This window comes from Phocoena sinus, chromosome 21, assembly GCF_008692025.1.
Source record: "Phocoena sinus isolate mPhoSin1 chromosome 21, mPhoSin1.pri, whole genome shotgun sequence".
Taxonomy (NCBI): Eukaryota; Metazoa; Chordata; class Mammalia; order Artiodactyla; family Phocoenidae; genus Phocoena; species Phocoena sinus.
This window is the reverse complement of record NC_045783.1, coordinates 22,637,718-22,661,828: the sequence shown is the minus strand read 5'-3', so window position 1 is coordinate 22,661,828 and position 24,111 is coordinate 22,637,718. Positions and strand designations below refer to the sequence as shown.

Genomic DNA, 24,111 nt, shown 5'->3' with positions numbered 1-24,111 from the left:
TTCTTCCCCGATCAACTAGTCTAATAATTCATATCAATATTTTATTTTTAATGGTTGACTACTCATTTAATTAAAAATGTAAGTGCATTAGCTCTGTGTAAAATGATTCCATTGGGATAGGATGATTTAAATATTCATAACATAAAAAGTAATAAATCTGAGCTCAGTGTTTGCATTTTAAAATGTCAGGCTACTGTCAGCTGTATTTAGCCCTAGATGAGTTTTACTGAATTAAAAGCTTTGAGCATCATCTTTTTATTGATCCTTCTTTATAATAAAACAATACAACAGAAATGCTATGAGAACAGTATAACTCAATAACTCACTTCCTCTTTCAGCTTCAACCACTTATAACTAGCTTCCCTCCCTTTCTGTCTTTGGTGCTATCCTCCTCTCCTACCACCTAGATTCTGGTCCCTAAATCATCCTGTCTGAAATCAAAGAAGTTACATGCTGGGGAGGCATAATATTTATTTCCAGTTAATTCAATCTCTCTTTCCACTCCTCCCCCACGCCCCATCAAAATAAATAAATAAATAAAGCCAATGAATCATAAGAGTGTACAGCAAGATCTCTAGAGAAAACTGTGTCCACTGGAATGCTTGCCTTCCAGTATGTATGAAGAGTCATACACTTCACAGGGGGTAAAAACCGTCCTGTGTCAGTTCACGAATATATATAGCTTTAGAATCAGCAAACTTGACAAGTCCATATATTGGGTTAGGACATGGAAGACTCCAACTAGAGCAGGAATCTCTGATAAGCTACCAAAGGCTTGAGAATGTCATTTACATTATTCACAAAAATGAACTTGAAGTGCACTCAAGACTTAAAGATCTGAAAAAAAGACCTTATAAAATGCCTAGAGGGAAACATACAGAAAGAGCTCCCTGACAGTGGTCTTGGCAATGATTTTTTGAATATGATACCAAAAGTATAGGCAACAAAGCAAAAAATAAACAAATGGGACTACATCAAACTAAAAAGCTTCTGCACAGCTAAGAAAACAATCCATAAAATGAAAAGGCTACGTAAGGAATGGGCGAAAATATTTGCAAGCCATATATCTGATAAGCGGTCAATATCTAAAATATATAGGGAACACATACAACTCAATAGCAAAATAAATAAATAAATAATCTGATTTTTAAATGGGCAAAGGTCCTGAGTAGACATTTTTCCAAAGAAGATATACAAATGGCCAACAGGCACATGAAAAGGTGCTCAAACACACTAGTCATCAGGGAAATGCACATCAAAACCACAATGAGATGTCACCTCACACCTGTCTGGATGGCTATTATCAGAAAGACAAGAGATAATGAACCTGTAGTGAGGATGTAGAGAAAAGGGAACATAAATCGGTACAGCCATTATGGAGAACAGTTTGGAGGTTCCTCAAAAAATTAAAAATAAAACTGTCGTGTGATTCGGCAACCTCACTGCTGGGTATATATCCAAAGAAAACAAAATCACTACCTTGAGATATCTGCGCTCTTATGTTCACTGCAGCCTTACTTACAATGGCCAAGGTATAAAAACAACTTAAGTATGTATCTCTGGATGAACAGATATAGAAAATGTGGTGTGATATATACACAACAGAATATTATTCAGCCTTAAAAAGGAAATCCTGCCATTTGTGACACATGAACGAAGCTAGAAGGCATTACGCTAAGCGAAATAAGCAAAACAGAGAAAGACAAATACTGTATGGTATCACTTGTATGTGGAATTCAAAAAAAAAAAAAAAGAGAGAGAGAGGTCAATGCATAGAACCAAAGAGTAGAGTGGTGGTTACCAGGGGGGCTGAGGGATGGAGGAAATGGGGATGTTGTTCAGAGGTACAAACTTCCAGGTATAAGATGAACAGCTCCTGAAGATCTAATGTCCAGCGTAGTGATTACAGTTAATAATACTGTATAGTATACTTGAAATTTGCTAAAACAATAAATCTTAAGTGATCTTACCACATACAAGAAAGGTAACTATGAAGTGATGGATATGGTAACGACTGTGACGATATTCCACAATGTATAAATATATCACATCACATTGTATAGTTCAAATATATGCAATTCTATATGTCAAATATATTTCAATAAAGCTGGGGAAAAAAATAAAAGGAAGTGGGGGAATTCAACAAGTGCAGGGCATCATTGATAAGCTATGGAAGGCTTGAAAATGCCACTTGGAAATAAGGACACTGGCGTAGTGAAGGCATGTCCTCCCCAAGAACCCCCAGCAACCTGGTTTGGGATTACTATTGTCTCATCTTCAACCCCAAATCACTACTGTTAGCAAAGCCTGTCTGGATTACACAGAAGAGGCCTCTGCTATGAATAGGAACAGGCGGCCTGGAAGAATGGGAGGGCGATGACATTTTGCAGCCTCCCACAGTCCCAGCCCCACTAGTGTGGATAATGTTTGTGAACTGGGTTACTGGCAGGAACATGAAATGTGGAGTCAGGAGATGGAAGATCTACTCCTTAGCTATCAAACCTCCAGGTTCTCTTACAGTTCTAAAATTATCTATACAAAGAGCAGGTCTTTGAAAGATAAAACCCAGGACTGGACTGGCACATAGGTGATACAAAAGTGACCCCGTCCTACCCAATAGGGGCGCATGTCACATGCTTTCATTTGGAGCCCATATAGAACCCCAGAATCCTTCTCTACTCACGCCTTTGCTCTGCCTCTACAAAATGTTCATCATCAGCCCATGAGCTGAAGCCTATTTGCCATCCCTGAAGGTGACTGATTAACAGAGGAGAAACAAATTCATTTCCACTTGGGCAGGACAGGGCAGAGCACAGCATTAATAAACTCCCAGTGCTGGAGCCTCCATAAGCCATCCGACTTTGGAGGTCAAACGTCAGGTTTGAGGCTGAAAGGAAAGAGAAGCCATCAAAACAGCAAAGACGAGACGCCCAAGTTTGTTTGGAAGGGTCCGTGAAGCCAGGCACACAGACGCTTCTGTATTTACTTCTCAGAGATGTGGAGCTTTGTTTGTGATTCTGGTCATCCTTTATAAATTAAATTCTCCTCCTGGGCCAAGCGACGAAAGAAAATACTCAAATCTACACACCGTATTTATTTGATTTTACCAAAAACGTATAAAGTTCAGTTGTTCTATTATAAATGAGGCACATGTGGAATCCATATACACAGTAGAGACAGATGGTGTACAGTCTCTCCCTGCATATGTACACAGAGGCTATGCACGTGTAAGATATACAAAGCATCGAATGTTTAGAGATTCTGTGTATATTACATACAGCTGAGTCATCTCCTCCAGAGTTTCTCAAAGTGTGGTCTATCAACCAGCTGCATGAGAACGTGCTGGGATGTCCGTTAAACGGGGTCCCCATGCCAGACCTCTTGAATCAGTCCCCTCCACATCTCTACCAAGACTGATTCTGGGTCAGTGATGGATTACTGGATGGCAGGAAGTCTCTTGGAGGCACAGATGTTATTCTGTGACTCTGGGGACCTAGGCATGTGTTTCTGGGCATGACTGTATTTCACAGGCAAATGTAAATGCATTTTAGACTTATCAGTGGTTTTAATATGCTTTTCATCTCTCCCTTCCTCTATCAGCTAATCATGGCTTTAAGTATGCCTGTGTTGCTTTTTTTTCATTAGCCCTTCCTTCTGGGTTTGTAGCACATTATGCTTAGCTATGGTGAAGCTTCCAGAATCATCCTTTGTTACATCTGGACTTGCTTCTTCCCCGAGTCATTACAGCCTCTTTGCAGTTTTCCTGCTGTGCCCTTGACACAATTAAATGGTCCTGATTTCCTGAAATCCAATAATTAAATGGGCGAGAATGAGCTACAGTAAAAATGAAGAACAGCCATGCTTCATCTTTACACCTTTCTCCTTTTCCTGGAGGCAGTCCACAAATTTAAGCTAATCTGATTAAGCAGGAATACAGTGGATCTCTCCATCATTACAGAAAAGCAGGGCCCTTGGAGGAGTAACTTATGGCACCTGTTTAGCTGCGTTAAAATCACTACCTAAAAGGTAGAGATAAAAATTAAGTAATAAACCATAAGCTACAGAAACTTGAAGGAAGAACTTCAGAAGTTATCTGTACTAACCGTCTCAACTTGGCCAGGGCTCTGAGCCTTCATTTGTAGATTCCAAGATTGGACTGTACACGGTAAAGGATGGAGAGGTCAGAGAGGCTTCTAGCATCAGTCCAGGGCCAAAGGGTGGAAGGTTGCTCTCCTCTGAGGAATTACCTGGATCATCCCACACAAGCGAGGTGGGCTGACAGCCTGCACATCAAACAGTCTGCAGCCACAGGAATCAACGCGCCACGCCAAGCTCCTGAAAAGGCCGATGGTCCCCTGCACTGTAGGGTGGAGATGGGATTTTCTCCCCCTCTCCTGGAGAGCTTATCTTCCCTTAGAGCAGGCATCCTCTGTGCTGTCCTTTGGGAAAAGAGCTGTTGTCAAAATTTCTGCTAGAGGAAGAATCTTGCAGATTTTATTTCGCTACAAATTGTTATGTCCCATGCTCCAGTAAGAATTTATGGCAAGTCTTCTGTAGGATGGAGGAGTCAGAGGTGCAGGATAACACGGGTGGTGTGGTGGGGCTGAGAGCACGCTGTGTACCAGTAGATGCTGCACCTCTGCTTTCCTAGGACTGCCATGGTGTAAAGATTTGACAAGGCTGCAAGCCCTGCTTTGAGCTGTGGGGATGGCAGATGTGGAAAAAGGGACCCGCAGACCTAGCCTGATACCTCAGGGAAACAGAAGCAAGCATGGTGGAGATACAATTTTTGAGCACTTTTCATGTGCCAGTTACTGTGCTAACAGTTTTTTACGATGACTACTACCAATAATAATAATAACACACAAGTACCTAATATCGTCCGGCATGATCCCCAAGAAGCCCAGGAGGTTCACATGATCATCTCTATTATACAGGTGAAGTTCAGGGAGTGAAGTCTCTTGGTCAATCAAGGTCATGTGATTTGATCCCAAAGAACCCTGCTCTTAACTCCTATTCTCCATGCCTCATATTTTCAGGGGATGATGGCACTTAAAACCCAAAATAGATCTGTGTGGTGGAAGGTATTATACAGACCCTCTCCTATTTTATAGATGAGTAAATGGAGATCTAGAAAGCTCAGGTGAGGTCCTGCCTGGAGGGACGCCTGGTAAGTGACGGCTCCAGGACTCACGCGCAGATTGACCTGATGCGAAAGCCTGCCCCTCGAGACTGGTGGGGGCCACCTTCAGGGCAACCACAAACACTGGCTAAGACCCGTGAGGATCAGACCCTGACACAGGGCCGTGCCTAGTGCCACCTTGGCCTGGAGCTAATATCACTCCACCTTGGCTACAGTTGTGCAGACAGAACTCTTATACCTTAAACTAGAGAACGCATTCAGATGGAACGGAATTGAGTGATAAAATGCACGGCTCAGACAATAATGGGTGGTCAGGAAGGGCACGAAATGGTGGGGAGGCTGAAGAAACATGGAATACATTTTCTAGTCTTAAAGGGCCTGGAGTCTGGTTGGTGCAAGAGAGCACAGAGGAAATGAGTGATTGATACTAGCCAGTACCCATTTAAGGGCTAAATTATGTTCCATTATCTCCAAGTACTACAGAGCTTCGAAGGATGAGAGATGATCAAGGGCGGGAAGGTTAAGAAAGGCTTCCTGCAGGAGGTGGGTCTTGAGCTGCGCCTTGGAGGAAGCAGAGGTCGGACAGGGGGTATTACATCAGTAAGTGCACGGAACAGGGAAAGAACGTGGTGTGTTCATGGCTGGTGTGCAGCGAAGCATTTAGGGCTGCTGGCCGGCCTCAGGAGCAGCCCCGTATCTGGGGGCTGGGATAAACCGGGTGTCTCAAAGCAACCCAGGTAATTCGGAATTGAGGTTGTTATGTTATGAGTTAAACTACTAAACGTGTACACAGCGGATCAAAGCAAGAGAACAAAGGCATCTAAGAGAGACGGCCTCCAGCCTGACAGGACTCAGTAACAATGGGGACTGAGGGACATTTCTCCATCTCTAAAGAGACTGCGGCCATCAGAAAAAGGGACAGTTGATCACAGAGCCGAGGACATCATGGGTGAGTGTCCACTCTGCCCATCACAGAGAACCTGTCCCAACCCAGGTGGTCCACTCTGAGTGGCTGGTGTATTTCTACCTCTTCTTTTACTTGAAGTATAGTTGCTGTACAATATTATATATGTTACAGCTATACAATATAGTGATTCCCAATTTTTAAAGGTTATACTCCATTTAGAGTTATTATAAAATATTGGCTATATTCCCTGTGTTATGTGTATTTCTTATTTTTAATCACAGCAGGCTCTGTGAACATGGCTAAGGTGCTTCCTTCCCTAAGAAAGGCCTCTGTTCCCCTGATAAATGAAGTGGCCAAATCTCTGAAACTGATAATCCAGCCCAGATCGTGGCAAAATTGTCCCATAAGGCCATTCGGTGGGGACCTGCTTGTCTCCGCAGGACCCCAGGGCTGTTGCATGTCTCTCTGGTTGGGCAATGAACGACTCCAGAGGTGTCATCACCCACACCCCTGGCCACCCCGCATGACCCCATTTAAACTTTAATAAATATATCCGGAAGGTCCCCAGCAATTCTCAGAGCTGGAGAGCTAGGAGGCCTCAGTTGGAGCCCCTTCCTGGGCCCCCTTGGGTTCTGGCAGCTGAGTGAGTGGCGTCAGGAACCACATATTAATGAATGCTCCCTCACCACCATGGTTGGAGGGAAGTGCTCGGCATTCACGTCCTATCTCTCACAGAGCCCCGTGTTCTGGCAACTGTCAGAAAATCACCAGCGTCCCTCCCTCGCACACGAGAGAGACAAGATTGTGGGATCAGCTCCTGCAGATACTTAAAAATTCCAGGCTGTGCTTATTTGACCTCATGCTGACCTGATTTTGGAGACAGTCTTGTTTCCTTGGTGGTTAGTTTCCTGCCAGAAAATGCTTGTGTTTTATAACTGACCCGCCAAACCTGCTGGGCAGAGCAGGGCTCCTGGCGTCAAAGTTAAGGGAAACGGCCCCAGGAATCTTGAAGGGAAAGGGGGTCAGGCCAAACAAAGAGGAGGTGGTCCAGGGCGCCCACGGAAAATGGGCTTAGTGATGGCCATCTGTCCACCCAGTGGAAGAGGCACACGCACGCTGCTGGACCCAGGGCGTGACCCGTGGCACCTCGTCAGTGATACGTCCCCCCCGGAGGAAGGAAGCCTGGAGCCCTTTCAGGCCAGACACCCAGCCTGATGTGTTAGATGCCCTGGGACCTTGAGAGGAAGAGAGCAAGGGTTGGGGACTCTGAAACAGGAGGGGGAAATGTACAGGCGTGCACACCTGTGTGGCACGCACATGTGTTGGACTGGGGGACAATTAGAATAAAGCAAGTAAAGCTCTGAACACTGAAGTTGTTTGGGAATTAGGGGCTCACACATAATACCCATCTTCTCCGCCCGAATTCAAAATCCACAGAGAGAAAGATACAGGCAGTCAACAGTTGGGGAGCCGCATGTCAGCGTTATTACAAATAAGCTGGCTAGCGAGCGTGGTTGTAGACCTGCAGCCTGCGGGTTGTGCTAACACTTGGCCTCTTAAATACCCACAGGGACGAGAGCTCAGCAGGTCTTCCCACAGGGCTAGGCCCCTCTGCCTGCAGGGTGCACAGGAGAGATGGGAGCTGCCCGCAGGCAGGTATGGAACAAGGAGGAACCAGGAAAAGCTGAACCACGCGGGCTCAGATTCTCCTCCCAATACCCTGGCCAGACAATTGACCTCCTTACCAGACGGAATGGGTGGATGGAGGCTCGGGGGTCCCTTAAAAGAAGTCCTCCTCATGGAAGCACAAACGGAGCAGAAGTCGTCCCCACCCCTTAGCAAGTTCTCCGCAAACATAAAGCAACAGCTAGAATCTAGAATCACTGCATTGGAAGGTTTCCCTTACCTGACAGGAAATAGGCATCTTTCTGAGTGTCCCGTGGACTTCCAAGACGTGCCTTGGTGCTTCGGTGGTCAGCAGGTTCGGTTTTCCAGGCCCAGAAAAGCCAGTACGTTACCAGAGTGCAGCGTGAGTAACGGGATCAGAAGAAAAACAGTGTCTACGCAGATTAAAAAGGACACCCGGAAACCTCGGGGTTTCTCGCGGTACCGAAGTGTTCCTCCCTCCAGCAGAAACATCCGCTCCGGGAGCGCAGGGCGCATGCTCAGACCCTCCCAGAATTGACGTTTCTCTGCACTTTGCACTCACTGAAGGTTTGGTGATTTGGTCCCCATCCGCCCCATGGGACAGAAAACCGGCAGATCTAGATGTTAACTAGGATTGATCTTACTAGTCCTGAACTTGGCACGGGTTCGAGCCCTGGTCCGGGAAGATCCCACGTGCCACAGAGCAACTAAGCCCGTGTGCCACAACTACTGAACCTGCGCTCCAGAGCCTGTGACCACATCTACTGAGCCCGCGTGCCACAACTACTAGAGCCCACGTGCCTAGAGCCTGTGCTCCGCAACAAGAGAAGCCACCGCAATGAGAAAGAAGCCTGCACACCGCAACTAAGAGTAGCCCCTGCTCGCTGCAACTAGAGAAAGCCCACACGCAGCAATGAAGACCCAACGCAGCCAAAAATAAATAACTAAATTTATAAAAAAAAAAAAAAGTACAGCATGGTGACTACTTAACCACACTGTACTGTATATTTGACAGCTGCTGAGAGAGTAGACCTTGAAAGTTCTCATCACAAGAAAAAAGTGTAACTATGTGAGGTGACGGATGTTAACTAGACCTATTGTGATCATCATTTTTTTTTTTTTTTTTTTTTTTTTTTTTTTTTATGCGTTACGCGGGCCTCTCACTGCCGTGGCCTCTCCCGTTGCGGAGGACAGGCTCCGGACGCGCAGGCCCAGCGGCCATGGCTCACGGGCCCAGCCGCTCCGCGGCATGCGGGACCCTCCCGGACCGGGGCACGAACCCGCGTCCCCCGCATCGGCAGGCGGACCCCCAACCACTGCGCCACCAGGGAAGCCCATGTGATCATCATTTTTAATACATACATATATCAAATCAGTATGTTGTACACCTAAAATTAATACAGTGTTATACATCAATTATATCTCAGTAAAACTGGGAAGAAAAACTTAAAAAAATTTCCTTATCCATTCCTTTTAGATAGGTGTTTGCATAGCATGTATTTTGCATAACCTCCTTTAGTAACTGCACTGAATGCTGTGTTAGTTTTGGGACTGTAATCTCAATTAGTTGAATACTTTGTGGCAGGATTATGGTTAATTTCATGGTCAATTTAACCGATGCCTCACTCCTTCTTTTGAAATGCTTGTGATAATGTAAATCTTTCTAAAACATATTGAAGGAGTTTAGGCTTTTCTTGCAGAGCCACTGCGGTGGGATTCATGTGAGACAGGACTAGGCTGATGGGATGGGGTGACTCTTTAGATGGTGGTGGGCTTGCAGCAGGAAGCAGGTCAGGAACGTAGACCAGCACCTCAAGGTGCTCAGCCACGGACGAGAAGAGCGGATGAGAAGGCAGTCAGGGAGGTTGGGAGTCAAGGATGACTCAGTCACCAGCTGAATCCTCGTCACTTACCGGGTTGCAGGGTGACCTTTAGTCTTCAGCCTTCTGCTTCCTTTTAAGATTCCGGCATCCTGCTGTATAAGCACAGAAACCTGGACACAACAAAGGGCCTTGCAGCACCCAACAGAATAATGCTGAACCTAATAGTCCTACGTGGAAAGGCCTTATATATAGTTAAGACATTCATTACTTCTGTGAATACTTCCATGTACATAAAAATGGTAGTAAAATATTAAATGAGGTAGAGAAACCAGATTACAGATGGAATGGAAGCTAGGGCTGCTGGCATCCAAGTTATGGAAAGTTTCGTATAATGGTATTTAACCTTATTTTCCAGCTATCATCTTGGACACCGTGGTTATGGTCATGAAGATTGGGAAGCTCTTTCTGCAAAGCTCCACCTGGATCTGAGAAAATGCTGCTCTCTCCCTGTTACGAGTAGATGAGGTCCATCTTGTACTTCTGTGTGGCTTTGGAGGGTGTATAGTAAGAGAGCATGGCTTTAGGAAATGATGCTGTCTATGATTCTAATTTATTTTTGGACTCCTGAGGCTTAAACATTAACCAGAGTAAAATAAACATATATGTGGAAACTCTGTGAGTTGCATTCTATCTACTGTTTCCATCTCTTTATCTCTGCCTTTTAATATAGTTGAAATGTCCCAGTTTGAGCTACAAAATAAGTCTGTGTTTGTCAATGAAATCCAGTTGTTTGAATATGATGGTGTTCATAAATCCTCTGAATTTAGTCCTCTGGGATTTTCCCGGATTGAAATCAAATATTCACACTCCTGCCTGGCTTTCAGATTCCAAGTCAGCGGTGTTCCCCACTGCACACAGCCTGTAGGTGACATTTGGGAGGGAGGTTATCACAGTATAAGGACTATGTGAGTACTCAAGTCTTATCTAATCAGGTTTTCTTCACACTTGTTTTATTGTGTTCAAATCCCACTGGCTTATCGAGTGACTGGACTTTCTAGTGAGATGTAAGAAAAGAGAGCTTCCCTACAAATGCTTGCCCTTGTTTTAAACCCATTCTCCTGCAAGTTTGAGGAGTTTTGCTCCCTGGCTTTGGCTACATCATTCCTGGCTGATCACTGAGTTGGAAACCTGAGCTCTGTTCCTATCTCTCTAGTTTTAGGAAACATTGCTGAGTGGGGTAGGTGTTTGGACAAGAGGATTCTTAAGGTCCCTTCCAATTTTTGGTGTTGTGGATTCTAAAATCCAGATGCCACAGAATTCGACACAATTTTTCCTTGCTCCCTACAAAGCAGGCATTCAATAAATATTTGTGGAATAAATGAATGAGGGAAAAAATGAATGGATAAATAAATAAACAGATGGACAGAACTGTCAAGTGACTATGGTTCCAAGCCCTTCTCCCAGTTCCTCCCTGGAAAACCTTTTTGCTTTGGATAAAAACTTTTGCAAAAAGAAATCCTGGTGCCAGATATACTCCCTGATATGCCAGAGTTCCAGGGGTAGACAGGCAACTTTATCTACTCTGGAGTTTCTCACCACATGGAGATATAACGGATACTCTTCAAAGCAAATGGGATTACCACGTCCACCCATTAGGTGGCTATTATTTTTTTTAAAAAGGAAAATAACTAGTGTTGGTGAGGCTGTGGAGAAATTGTCACCCTCATACGTGGCTGGTGGAAATGTAAACTGGTGCAGCTGCTGTGGAAAACAGTTTGGCAGTTCCTCAAAAAGTTAAACGTAGAATGACCATGTGATCCCGCAATTCCACTCCTAGATATATACTCAAAAGAACTGAGAGCAGGACTTCAAACAGATACTTGGACTTGAATGTTCATAGCGACATTATTCACAATTGTGGAAAGGTGGAAACAACTGACAGATGAATACATAAACAAACTGTGGTCTAGCCATACAATGGAATATTATTTAGCCTGGAAAAGGAAGGAAATTCTGACGCATGCTACAACATGGATAAACCCTGGGGACATTACGCTAGGTGAAATAAGCCAGACATAGAAGGATAAGTATTGTATGATTCCATTTATATGAAATACGTATTATAGGCAAGTTCACAGAGACAGAAAGTGGAATAGAGGTTACAAGGGGCTGAGGAGAGGGGAGAATGGGGAGTTATTATTTAATGGGTACAGGGTCTCAGTGGGGGATGATGAAATAGTTCTGGAAATGGATAGTGGTGGTTGTACAACATTGTGAATGTATTTATTATCCCTGAATTGTACAGTTAAAGATAGTTACAATGCTAAATTTTATGTGTGTATATTTTAGTGCAACAAAAAATAGCAAAAATAAACAACACAAAACAAAAGGGGAATGTGAAAGACCAGAGGTAGAAGGCGGCTATCAGGTAAATTATGCCTCAAAATCCTGCTAACTACAGAAGCTAGCGTTTCATAGTGCTTGCAGCTTACAGGTGCTCTCATATGTCACTACCTCGATCCTTGCAACGTCTCTGTGGGGGGATTATTATCCCATTTCACCGACAAATAAACTGAGGCTCAGTTGACTCACCCAACAGCATATCATTAGCCAGTAGCAGAGTTGTGATCTGAACACCTGTCTTCACACCCGAAGTGCTGTGTTCATCCTGCTTCCCCGCAGCGGCCTGTCAAAGCGTTGACCATGCAGCTTGCAGAAGCGCAGCCCACACGTGGGACCAGCGAGTAAGGCCAATGAGATGGTAAGGAGTGCTGCCCCAGAGGCCAATGGCTTGGTCTGCCATCTCCAACTGGCCTCACTCTCACCCTTCCCTGAGAGAGGAAGAAGGTCACAATGCTTACTGCTGGGTTGCTGGCATTGAAATGCATTTGCTTTGAATATATACAGTGACTATAAAATAGCTATAACCCCCAACTCCATCCCCTCCTTAAAGCTTATGTATTCAGGGATCTCTTCAAGGCATTGACATCAAATTCCAATCTTCTGCATATCAGAATCCAGCACTTCTCCTTACAGCCCCCTACGCCATCTTTCAAGAAAACTTTTCTATCGTTTGACATTTGAATCCAGAATCCCTGGCATGAAATCAAGTATCACGAGGAGTTTCCCCCATCTGGTGAAATTCATGCATATCCAGGGCCCCATTTAGCAAAGAGCTAGCCATACATTTCTCCTGATTTTATGGTTGCAGAAGTTACTCCGTCAAACCATCCACTGGCTTTTTCCATCTGTGTAATTAATGGAGCCCACTCTCCTGCCAAAACCTGGCCAGTTCAGTCTGCCTGTTGCTATCCGTAGCAGCTTGAAAGATGGCAAAGACGGCCCCTCGATTCTGATTTTCACCCCCAAGTCATTCACCCGTGGAGTTCCTGTTGTTCTTGGCGTTCCTGCAAGTGGGCTGTTAATTAAACTCCTCAAGTTGTTATTTACAGACAGTGGCTGCCTCAGGGTGCCAAGGGCAAACCATGCACACTCTGCCTACTGTCCATCTGTCCCTGATTTCCCGGACTCTGTCTCTGGAACAGTGAGCCTTGGGTTCCTAGGCCTGGCAGTGTGCTCACCCAAACACCCGCCCACTGCAGCTGGGGAGAGGCAATGGTGCCTCATGGTTAGGAATATGGGCTCCAACAAGACTGCTGGGGTTTCAATCCTGGCTCCACCAAGGACAAGTTCTGCACCACTGGGAAAGCCTCTGAACCTCAGTACCTCATTTCAGGACCTCAGTTTCCTCATTTATAAAATGGGGATAGTAATGGTATACCCTCCCCCTTAAGTAGTTGAGATTAAATATGCTCTAACATGTAAATTACTTAAAATAGCATTGGAAGCAGAGTGAGGCCCCAATATAGGCTAATCCCTACAGCTCTTAGCATTATTACTATGTACCTGGATTTACAGAGCAATTCACCAAAATCCTAACCTTCAAAAATTTCCTAGCAGCACCTTGTCAACACCCACAACTGGAGTACTCAAGGGCAATCATGTAAGCGGCAATCCTTGGCCTTCCCCAAATCCTCTGTAAACTTTCAGAAGCTGCTGCAACTTGGAAGTCAGAGATTATGAATCTCCAATTGCCAGACCTGTTGAGTCACTTGCTCCTACGCCAATTGTTTGTGTAGGAGCAGAAGACTTTGTCTCCCGTTAGTCACTTGACTCTGTCCTCACAGCTCTCGCCTCCGGCCATATTGTTTGAGCTCTTCGACGTCACGTGAGCTCTGGTGCTCCTCAACGTTTGCACGTGCCTTTCTCTTTGTGTGCCATGGCTCCTGGGGATATTTCAACACTTCCTCATTCTCCATACCTTCTCCTATGGCTCATCCTTCTAGACCTTCAGGCATCGGCTTCGGTTCTGCCTCTTCATCTGTCCTGGCCCAGTCTGCAGAAAGGGCTCCTTTCTGGTGTAGCCCCACACCTTGTATTCATCACACACTTCTGTTGTAGTGTGTTACTTTTCCCCACTAGACCCTAAGTTCCTTGAGGGTGGAGACTGTGTTATGGCTTATGGTCTCTCTGGTCCTTAGCACATTTGGCATTTCAAGGATGTTCAGGAAATAAATGTACCACCCATTGAGGGATGCAGAACTTTCCAGGGAGCGTCCTAAGACAGGTGAAACAGTCAACACGACTGGGAAACTTGGAGAAGGTTTCACAGCAGAAGTGACACGTGGAACTGAGTCTTTAAAGATGAGAATGATTTTTGACAAGCAGAAGAGGGAAGAGGCAAGTGTCTCCAGACCAAGGAACTAACAGGAGTGAGACTCACAGGCCTGGAGATCTGTTGAGGCTAAAACCTGGAGTGGGGTGGGAGGCGGAGGGAGCTAGAAGGAGGTGGGTGCCAGGCTGTAAGGCGGTGCTCATTTGGGGAGACGGATGTGAAGGATGTTCTGCACCAGTAAGAGGCTGGGCTTTATCCTGCAGAAAACTGGGGTCTATGAATGCATTTTAAGCAGGATGGTGTTTTGGAAACTGTATGCCTGCAACAGCAAGGGGCAGGAAGTGCGTCGTACGCGTGGATAGAAAGAGACTTTGCTGGTAATGCACGTAATACCTCTGGAAAGGTAAACTCTAGAAACTGGTACCAAGAGGGTGGCCCTTTCGTGGAGGAACAGCGGTGGAAGGAAGACAATTTTTGCTGCATTTCTTTTGCACTGGTTCTATTTTTCCAGGCGTTTGTATTATATTTTCTAAAAGAGTACAAGTTTTAAATAGATAGTAAAACTGTGAAAATGAGGAATAAAAGAAAGGAAGACAGAAGGAAAGGCGTCTCACACCACAACGTGAAAGAGCAAATTACCCCCCCAGAGTCTGGCTGGGAAGACCGGCCAGGAGACCACGGGGATGGGCAGGAGAGCGATGATTATCACCCACCTGGGGCTCTCCTGCCCAGAAAACCAAGGCCACGGTGCAGCCTCGAGTTTGCACACTCCTTTCCCCTCGAAGATGCAAGCGCCCTATTGTAAATCCTCTTATTTCATACTCTGATCCCAGCCTCAAATGTTCGACAAGGCAAACGCAGCCCCAGTTATAATCAGAGAGATGCTTGCTGCTCCTCCGTGAACCTCCACGCACTCTGTCTCACACCCGTCAGCTTCCCCGCTGCTCAGACCTCTCTGAGCAGAGGCCCTGGTGCCGCTCACCAGCTCATTGGTGCTTTGCGCTGAGGCCAGCCCCTCGTGGGACCCCAGGGGTTGCAGGCAGGAGGGGGGAGAAGGGCTCTTCCTCCCTCGGGAGGGTTACTTGAGAGAGGCCTGCTCTCCAGACCTCCCGAGAGCTGCTGTTCTGTTTTCAGGACACGTGGAATCCGACAAGAAGGAAAGAATGCCAGGTCATGTTCGAAGTTCAAATTCGGGCATAGCAAATCATCGGGGAGACCTCCCTTGGCCCCCAAAATGACGGCTTTGGGGCTGTGAGGAACTAACAGTTTGGGACTCCCAGTGAGAGAAATTTCTAGAGACATCACAACATTTTTCACAGCGGAACTTGTGATTTCAGGTGCTGATGGCAGCAGAAATCTAGGTGCACTTCAGTTTAAGAAAGCCCAATTAAAAAAGAAAAATCTGGACTTTGGAACTGGAGGTTAAGAGTAAACTGAATACAATTTTTGCAGGTTACTTTCCATTTACAGTGATTACAAAACATTGTCTCTATTCCCTGGGTTGTACAATACGTCCCTGAGCCTATCTTACACCCAATCGTTTGTACCTTCCATTCCGTCAACCCTATATTGTCCCTCCACCCCACGCTGGTAACCACTAGCTTGTTCTCTGTATCTGTGAGTCTGCTTCTTTTTTGTTATATTCACTTAGTTTGTTGTATTTTTTAGACTCCACACATAGGTGATATCAGACAGTATTTGTCTTTCCCCGTCTGACTTATTTCACTTAGCATATGTATTGTACAACACAGCAAATATGGCCAATATTTTGTAACAACTGTAAATGGAAAGTAACGTTTAAAAATTGTATTAAAAATTTAAGAAAATATTTTTGAAGAGTATACTGAATAAAGTCCAGGTCTCAGGAATGCCTCTCTGGCCCTGTCTCGTTGATCTTGAGTGAATCACTTCACCTGTCTAAGCTTCAAGTTTCCCTCTAGATCTGCAAGATGCATTTCAGCTCTCCTCTTAATTCTGGCAGCATCTATTTGCACCATGAAGGGTTTCTTGATTTATTCATCGATGCCCTGTTACCTGTTATCCTAAAGTATATTCAGCGCCACTTTTCAAGATGCTCACGGCTCATCTGAGAGGTGGGTGTGGGGAGGGCATGAGTAAGTGAGGCACTTTTTGCTCAGTCTCCCAGAGCTTTAGACTTTCAAATATTGGGGAGGTGGGAGCAGCTTTATTTTGCTCTAAGAACATGTCTGATGCTGGCTGTCATCACATGACTGAAGCTGGGAGGTCCTGTGATGGGGACCCTTTAGGTGGCACCAATGACCTCCTCTTGCACAGGAATCTGTTGATATGAAAAGCACGTTTCTGATACTGCTAGCAGATCAGGACCTGTGTCTGTCAGTTTTTCAAAAGCCTCTGCTGATGGGAGCTCGGCTCTCGCTTGCTAACAAGGATCTGAAAGTGGTATGAAATAACTTGAACACATTTTTCAAGATGTTCTGCCTTTTAGGAATATCCAGCAGACAGTAAATATCATTAAGATTAATTGTGCCAAACATACTCTCACAATTTGAATTGTCAGAAATGCAAAATAAAAGATTGAAATTATGCGTCACACAAAGAATACGTTTAACCAAATTATTTGACTCAAAATTAAATGAAAGGCTGAAGGTACTTACTTTTTAATATGTTTTACGTTGTTATGTGACTTCCCTTAGAGTCATTTATATTTAAGTCGTATTTCTTTAAAGCAAGTAATGTAAATTTGCTCTCTCTAGTGTCTTTTACGTCACCAGAGCAAGCAATGTGTCTTCCATATGACTCTGTTTCCTGGTGATGACAGTTGATGCATCTTAGTATTTCTAACGTTTGCCCTGACTCTGATTCACATGGAGAACACTCTTATTTCCACACTGTTTCACTCTCTTTAATTCTGGATGACTCCACTGGCCACAATAGCAAATGCTAAAGATATTGATTCTCACTCCCCTGGTCCAACAGTCTCTATAGTAGAATGACCAGATAAAACAAAGGACTGGACGTCTTGTATTTTTATTTGCTAAGTCTGGCAACCCACTGCCAGAGCCCTTCTAACTTCCTCAGACCTCCTCTTCCACCCAGTCCTCCTTCCCTCTCTTCACCCTCAACTTTCCCCCATCTTTTGGGGGGGGCCCGCACCCTGAGCTCTTACTCACCTGCTTGCTTCCACAGTCCGCACCCACACTCAGCCATCGTGAAGTGCTGAGTTTGTGGACAGGGTGCTCCCACCTGAGAGACCCTGTGTCCAGCCTTGGAGGCTAAGCTTCCCTCTCACTCCTTGGGTTCAGTCTTTTGCCAAATGTTTCCTATGTCTGTCGTGTCCTTGAGCTCAGCTCCTTCCTGAGGATGGCAACAGGAATTTCCTCTCGTCCTATAGCATCTTTTATTCATGATGGACGATCAAATCATAGGGATGGAACTAAAAGGAGAAAGGATTAAAGGGCCATCACTCAGGGTGTGGGTTCCTAATGCATAAAAACTTCTTAATGTGGGGACCATGCTTCCAAGACTCCAACCAAATCATCCTCTGCGTCCACAGACCATCTAGACCCTAGAGGATATGGCTTCTGCTTTCTTGTTACTGAGCCACCGTTTCCTTAAATGAGCTGGACTCAAAAGAGTGCAAGCAGAAAGCAATTATACTATTTTTTCTGTGCTAAGTTGAATGCTTCTTCTTTGCTCCTGGATGAAATCTCAGGCAGGTCCTGTGGAATTAACAAATAGCCCCATTTTTCAGATAATAAAAATGTCCAGTTCAATCCAGAATTCAAGTTTGTCATACAATCTAGAGTCCTCTCTTCCTGCCAGTTTGGGCCAGATGCAAGATTAGGAGCTGGCGGTGGTGTAGGAGCTTGTTGGCTCCATCACTGTTTGAACTCCTTCTCGATTCAGGCTTCCCCAGAACAGGAGCAGAGTGAAGGAAAGGGTGGGAGCAAGAAAGGGCTCACCTGGTTGAGACCACTGCAGTCTGGTGTCAGGATGCTTCTTTCTCCTACTTAGCACTTTCATGGGTTCTTTGAGGGTCTTCCCTTGGCACCTCGGCCAACGTCATGGGAGTCTCCAACCTACAGTTCTTTTTTTTTTTTTTTTTTTTTTGCGGTACGCGGGCCTCTCCTGTTGCGGAGCACAGGCTCCGGACACGCAGGCTCAGCGGCCATGGCTCATGGGCCCAGCCGCTCCACAGCATGTGGGATCTTCCCGGACTGGGGCACGAACCCGTGTCCCCTGCATCGGCAGGCGGACTCCCAACCACTGCGCCACCAGGGAAGCCCCCAAGTTTGTTAAATTGAGTTGAACAAGAGTAACAGGTAGATCGAGACTCCTCCTGTGTCCTATTTTTGCCAAAGCCTCCAAACCAAAGACAAGGATAAGTACCATCCACCTTCTAAAGGGAGGGGCTGACCACGTCCATTTTGAAGTTAGACAGAGGAGGCCGAGCGACCCAGCAACCTCCTAGGCATCTGAGGGGCCTCATGGCTTTTAGGAGAGAAGAAGGATTCTTTGGAGAGGATGGTAGGACCAGGGAGAGCCTTGTGGTTCCCCCAAGCCTCCCCCACCTCCCACTGCCTCCAGGATAAATGAAAGCACCTTAAAGCACCACCGGCGGAGATTCGAGTGATTTTCAGGATAGGGGGATGGACAGCCCACTCGCTGGCCAGGTGCTGGCTGGTCCCCTCAAACTCTCCAGCCTTCCCCTTGCTGTGGCTGGAGGGGCATGGGAGGGTTCCTGGGAGGGCCTTGAAATGTGGCCCCTGAGTTTGCTGGTCGTGAGACGTGGGGCCTGACTCACCACCGAAGCAGCCTGCAGGAGGGTGCTAGCTGAAGCCCCCACTGAGGATTGGGAGAGGAGAGAGGGCAGAGGGAGGCGTACCTGTGAGGCCCCAGTTTGGAAAGGACCACAGCCAAGAGGGCTGGCGGCTTGGGGGAAGGGAGCCCAGTAGCAAAGTGCAGAGAGGAAGAGCTGAGGGGCCTCCTAAGAGCGCATCTCCAAGAGCCTCTTCCCCAACGGGGACTGGGGTCCTTGTGCAGCCTTGACCTGCATCTGAGGGAGTGCAGGCAGTGATGGCGGGGTGAGAGCGGCGGGGAGGTTTGCCTAACCAACCCGCAGAAGGCGCCAGAGCAATTCTCCAATATATGTGAATCCGCGGTGAGAGGGAACATTACACAGTGCGGAGCCCTTTCCCTGCCCTGGCTCTGGCCCTCGGGGACCTGGAAGCAGCAGAGAGAGCAGGGGAGGGACAGGAAGAAGGAGCAGGTCTGACCCGAGCCGCGGTGGGGCCGGGAGAGAAGGGAGAAGCTTCTGTTGGATGAGGGAGTGAAGTTTTGATTTGGATTATACCGGATTTTCTGGGGCTTGAAGGGGACCAGGGCATTCTAAAATCTGTCCAAGATGACACTAAGGCCTCGGGGGGAGAGCTGACAGGATGGGTTTGAGGGCGACTGCAGTGGGGAAGCACAAAGCTCTTTCCTGACTTCACTCCAACCTGTTCAATAACCCGTTACACTAGGAAGTGTGGGCGGGCGCCGAACACTGAGAACACTGCGTCTCCCCGATCCTAAGACACGCTTTTTTTTTTTTAACATTAAAATACTTCTGAAATCCAATCCCTTGTAAATCCCAGCACACGTCTATTATTTTTTCCCTAAAAAAGCTTTTTTGAACTGATGCTGCTTTCAAATATATCGCTTTTTAGGATTGAGAACATTTTGTAAGGATAGAGCTGTCTAGAGGTCTTATGGGTTTTTCAGTGCTCTCATTGCGTGATTGCTTTCAAGTCCAATGCTACTCTCTGACCTTCTGGTCCTAGGCAGCTGTGCTGTCCAGCCTGGGTGAGGGTGTCAGGAAAAGGACAGGACAGGAGTGAACAGCGGTTGGCCTGAAAGTATAGGCAGAAAGCACAGGGAACTCCCAGCCATGTCCCTGGCAAAAGGTGTCCAGGGAACCGCAGGACAACCCAAGGTTTCCAGTCCAAGGGGTGAGGTAGGGATCAGAATCAGAAGCAAAGATTTGGCTGCATGAGATTGAGTGAGAGTGAGTGAGTCTGGAGAAATTTTTAAAGAAAGGAAGCTTTAAAATTTTTTAAATGGGCATCTGTTCATCTGTCGATGGACACTTAGGTTATTTCCACGTCTTGGCTATTGTAAATAGTGCTGCTATGAACATGGGGGTGCAGATATCTCTTCAGGGTAGTGATTTTGTTTCCTTTGGATAAATACCCAGGAATGGAATTGCTGGATCGTATGGTAGCTCTATTTTTAGTTTTTCTGAGGAACCACCATACTGTTCTGCATAGCGGCTGTATCAGTTCACATTCCCACCAGCAGTGCAGGAGGGTTCCCTTTCCTCCACAGCCTCTCCAGCACTTGTTATCTGTGTGAGGTGACTGATGTTAACTAAACGTATTGTGGTAGTCACGTTGCAATATATACATACATCAAATCATTACATTTTACACTTTGGACTAACACAATGTTATATATCAACTGTATCTCAGTAAAACTGGGAAAAAATAAGCTGTGGCAATAAAATTTTTTAAAAGGGTAATAAGTGCCTTTGATTGACTCCATGGACAGAAAGAGAACTTAAGAAGACAGATGGTATAGACAGTCACTGCTACATAAGATTAGCCTAAGGAAGAATGAAACTGAACACCATAAAGTAGGGTTAAGCAACTTGTCCAAAGTGACAACAACTAATAAACAACAGAACTAATTACCTCCAATTTTTCTTCAATTTTATCCCTTAATACGAAAAGTCTTCAAAATGAAAAAAGTAAAACAAAGATACATTGAAGGAAAATAAAGCTTAGAATGGTAAAGAAATAGTAAGAAAACACTTAGCTCTAGATCGGAAATACTGAGTTCCCACACAAACACTCTTCTCATGGGGGTCAGTGAGAGACATGGCCATGGTGTGATGGCATGACTTCCTGCTGAGACTGGACAAGGTTTAAGGATCCTGTCAGCACGGTGCCTCCCTCGGGCAATCACCCCCAAGTGAACCTGTCTGCCCCCGTGAAGCTGCCTCTTCTATGTCAGTTTCCCCCTCCCTAGTCCAGACGAGGTCTCACAGAGTCTGGAAAGATCCCAGAACCCTGGTCATAATCTTTGAGACGTTCTTTGGGGAACAGGATCTTCCAAATTTCCAAAAGATGAATTTCAAACATGGGAGCAGGAGGCCTGTTATTTCTTGGCACAATCTGACAATTGAATATTAAGCGAAAGAAGTGAAGCTTCTTAGAAAATGAGCTAAGCGTTCACAAAAGAAGTCGTGCAGTACTAACCTCATTATCTTTCACAGCATTCATATCCTAGCACGTAAGGGGAATCATAGATAGAGTAAAGCATTTGCTAAAGTTCCTTAAAAACAGATGGAAGTATATTAATTGGATGAAATATGGTTTGGCAAATTCACACGTGATTAAAAGCCTGAATTGATAGAGAATAAGCAGCTCTGTGAGTGGATATTAATAAATCATTGCTGAAAGAAGAGGAGCATTTATATATTATTTATTAAGGATTGATTTATTTTGTTGCTTTTAATGCCGTCAAAATTCTTATTAATGCTTTGGAGCAATAGAAAAAAATCTGTTGGTGGAATGGTCTAACATTTCGGACAAGACTGTGGTTATTTGGGTAAATAACATATGGCTGATCTCTATTTGTGGGTCAGGATAATTTAAACCCCTTGTTTATGGAAAACAATGTCCCATAGAGCATTTTAATTTATACCTGAAATACTTTTCAGGCGATGGGAGCAGAGACTTCCGTGTTGGGGATGCCACCTTAAACTACCCCAGGTCCTTTGGTGATAAATGATGGATATTGCTTCACAGTCATAAAATCTTTATGAATTTTAGAGCACCATCTAATCAATCTTGGTGTCACTTTTGGTTGTTTCTTCTAGCCAAACATTCTGAGTTCTTTCAGGGCATAATAAATCATGGCATTTAGACTTTTAGCCTCCATGCCCTCTATTCTCTGAACATGGTCTGTTTATCCATGTCCCTCTTAAGATGTGACAACTAATTACCAACACCAGGTAAGGTTGAATCACCTAAGAGCACAGTGTAGCGATGTCCAGCCTTGATCTAGAAACCATTCTTTTACGGAAACAGTCTAACATCACGTCAGCTCTTTAGTACGTGCTTCATACCTCTGGCTCTCACTAAGTTGTAAACCAAAGCTCTCATGTCTGTTTCATTTGAACCGCTGTTGAAACAAATATCCTCCCTCTTGTCCCTGTTGATTTTTTGGAGACTGAATACATGGCTGTACATTCGCTCCTGTTATATTTTAACTTATTAATTTCAGAGTAATCCATCAGTTAGCAGTATTCAAACATTTAAATGTATCATCGGTGTATTCATTTAGCACAAATCATCTTGCATTCATTCAACAAAAACTCGAGTGCCTCTGAGACCCTGGGCATGGAATAAGCAACAAATATTTAAGTTCTGAGTTCCAAATATGTTATGACCTACCATAGAACCAATATCTTTTAGAAGAAATAATCAAGGGATTCTAGATAGCAGGAAGACATTCCATACTTCCAGGAGATTTCTCTCCAAGCATCATTTTGTCAGGGGAACATTGTCTTGAAACAGACCACCTAGCTTCCGCTGGTACTCCGTTCCCCAGCTCCCCACCTTGCTTACTGCAGATAAAGATTAGATTCATATTTTCTTAATAATTTATCTGTGGGGAGGAAGGTGATCTCCGCGTCTTACTCTTCCGCCATCTTCCCCCTCTCTTCACATTTTCTTAATAGTTTAAACAAGCTTTTCAGTTCTCTCTATCCCCAGAAAGTAGATCTACACATGGCTCCAATCATATCAGATTTCCTGGATGTACATGTCAGCTCTCATCCCTTTGATGCTGGTGGCTTGAACTTCTGGCCCTCCCATTAATTCATGACTTGAATTCGTACATGGGAACCATCGGGCATTACTTGGAGGGCATGATTGCAAGAGCAAATCACTTTGAGTGAGGAGAAATGGTTTTTCCTCAAAGTAGCTGTGTGATAGAGAGCAAATCTCACTGCCTCTCTGAGCCTTGGCTTCTTTCTTTGCCGATGCAGTGGCTAGACTTACAGCTCAGTGTTACGACCACAGGATTAGGAGCGTAACCGTGACTCTTTCTTGTGCATCAGGGATGTTAAAGTGCTCTGGTTTGGGATGCTTGGGAAGGGGGCTTGAGACCCTCCTTAGGACAATGGCAATACTTTGAGTTTGCAGATAAGGACAAAAGAGAAAGTTTGGCTTTAGCCAGAAGTGCTCTACTGGCTAAAATGAAGCTCCCAAGTTTATATGGACCTTGACCACAAGGACGGTTTGTGTACTCAGCTTTGAAAATTCATTTGCAAAACTGTGGCCCCTTTCAGAGAGGTTTTTTCTTGAAGGAGATGAGATGAGGGGGAGAGATACTTTACCTGTGTGTGTGTGTGTGTGTGTGTGTGTGTGTGTGTGTGTGTGTGTGTGTGATACACACAGAGAAAAATAAGTACAGTTGAACAAACAGTTGTAAAGAGAAAGCCATGTAAGCACTGGGAGGTCCTGTTGAAGTTGTTCAAAATGCAGAAAGTTTAACACCAAAGAGAACTCACTGATTCTCGGATGTCAGCTCATGAGAGCTGAGGGCCCAGGGCCTTGGGTCAGCTGACTTTTCTCTCTCCCAGGCCTGGAAAGGGTAAATGGTCGCCTGCATGCTGGCTGCTCCTGCTTTCCCCTGGCTCCAAAGAAGCAAGATGGAGAATCCTCTGGAAGGAATAAGAGAACAAGAGCCTTACTGAGGTCGTTGCAGACTTCAGCTAGAGCCCATCCCTGCCATCTGTCTGGCTGGAAAGACCAGCCTCAAAACGCGAAACAGGGACACAGGTCTTTGGGGCTCTCCCATCCCCCTCTCTGCGTCCCCTCCAGGG

General features: G+C 45.3%; 2 long non-coding RNA genes across 2 annotated transcripts; both read right to left on the bottom strand.

The window, feature by feature from the left end:
- Nucleotides 1–4,314: 4,314 nt before the first annotated feature.
- On the bottom strand, nucleotides 4,315–9,711 carry LOC116746835. Its single transcript, XR_004347890.1, has 3 exons — nucleotides 9,611–9,711; nucleotides 7,957–8,110; nucleotides 4,315–4,439 (listed from the first exon to the last, which is right to left on the bottom strand). It is a non-coding gene; the product is annotated as an uncharacterized LOC116746835 (long non-coding RNA).
- Nucleotides 9,712–12,056: 2,345 nt separating this feature from the next.
- Nucleotides 12,057–23,944, bottom strand: LOC116746834. Its single transcript, XR_004347889.1, has 3 exons — nucleotides 23,797–23,944; nucleotides 17,348–17,610; nucleotides 12,057–12,351 (listed from the first exon to the last, which is right to left on the bottom strand). It is a non-coding gene; the product is annotated as an uncharacterized LOC116746834 (long non-coding RNA).
- Between the last annotated feature and the right edge of the window lie 167 nt (nucleotides 23,945–24,111).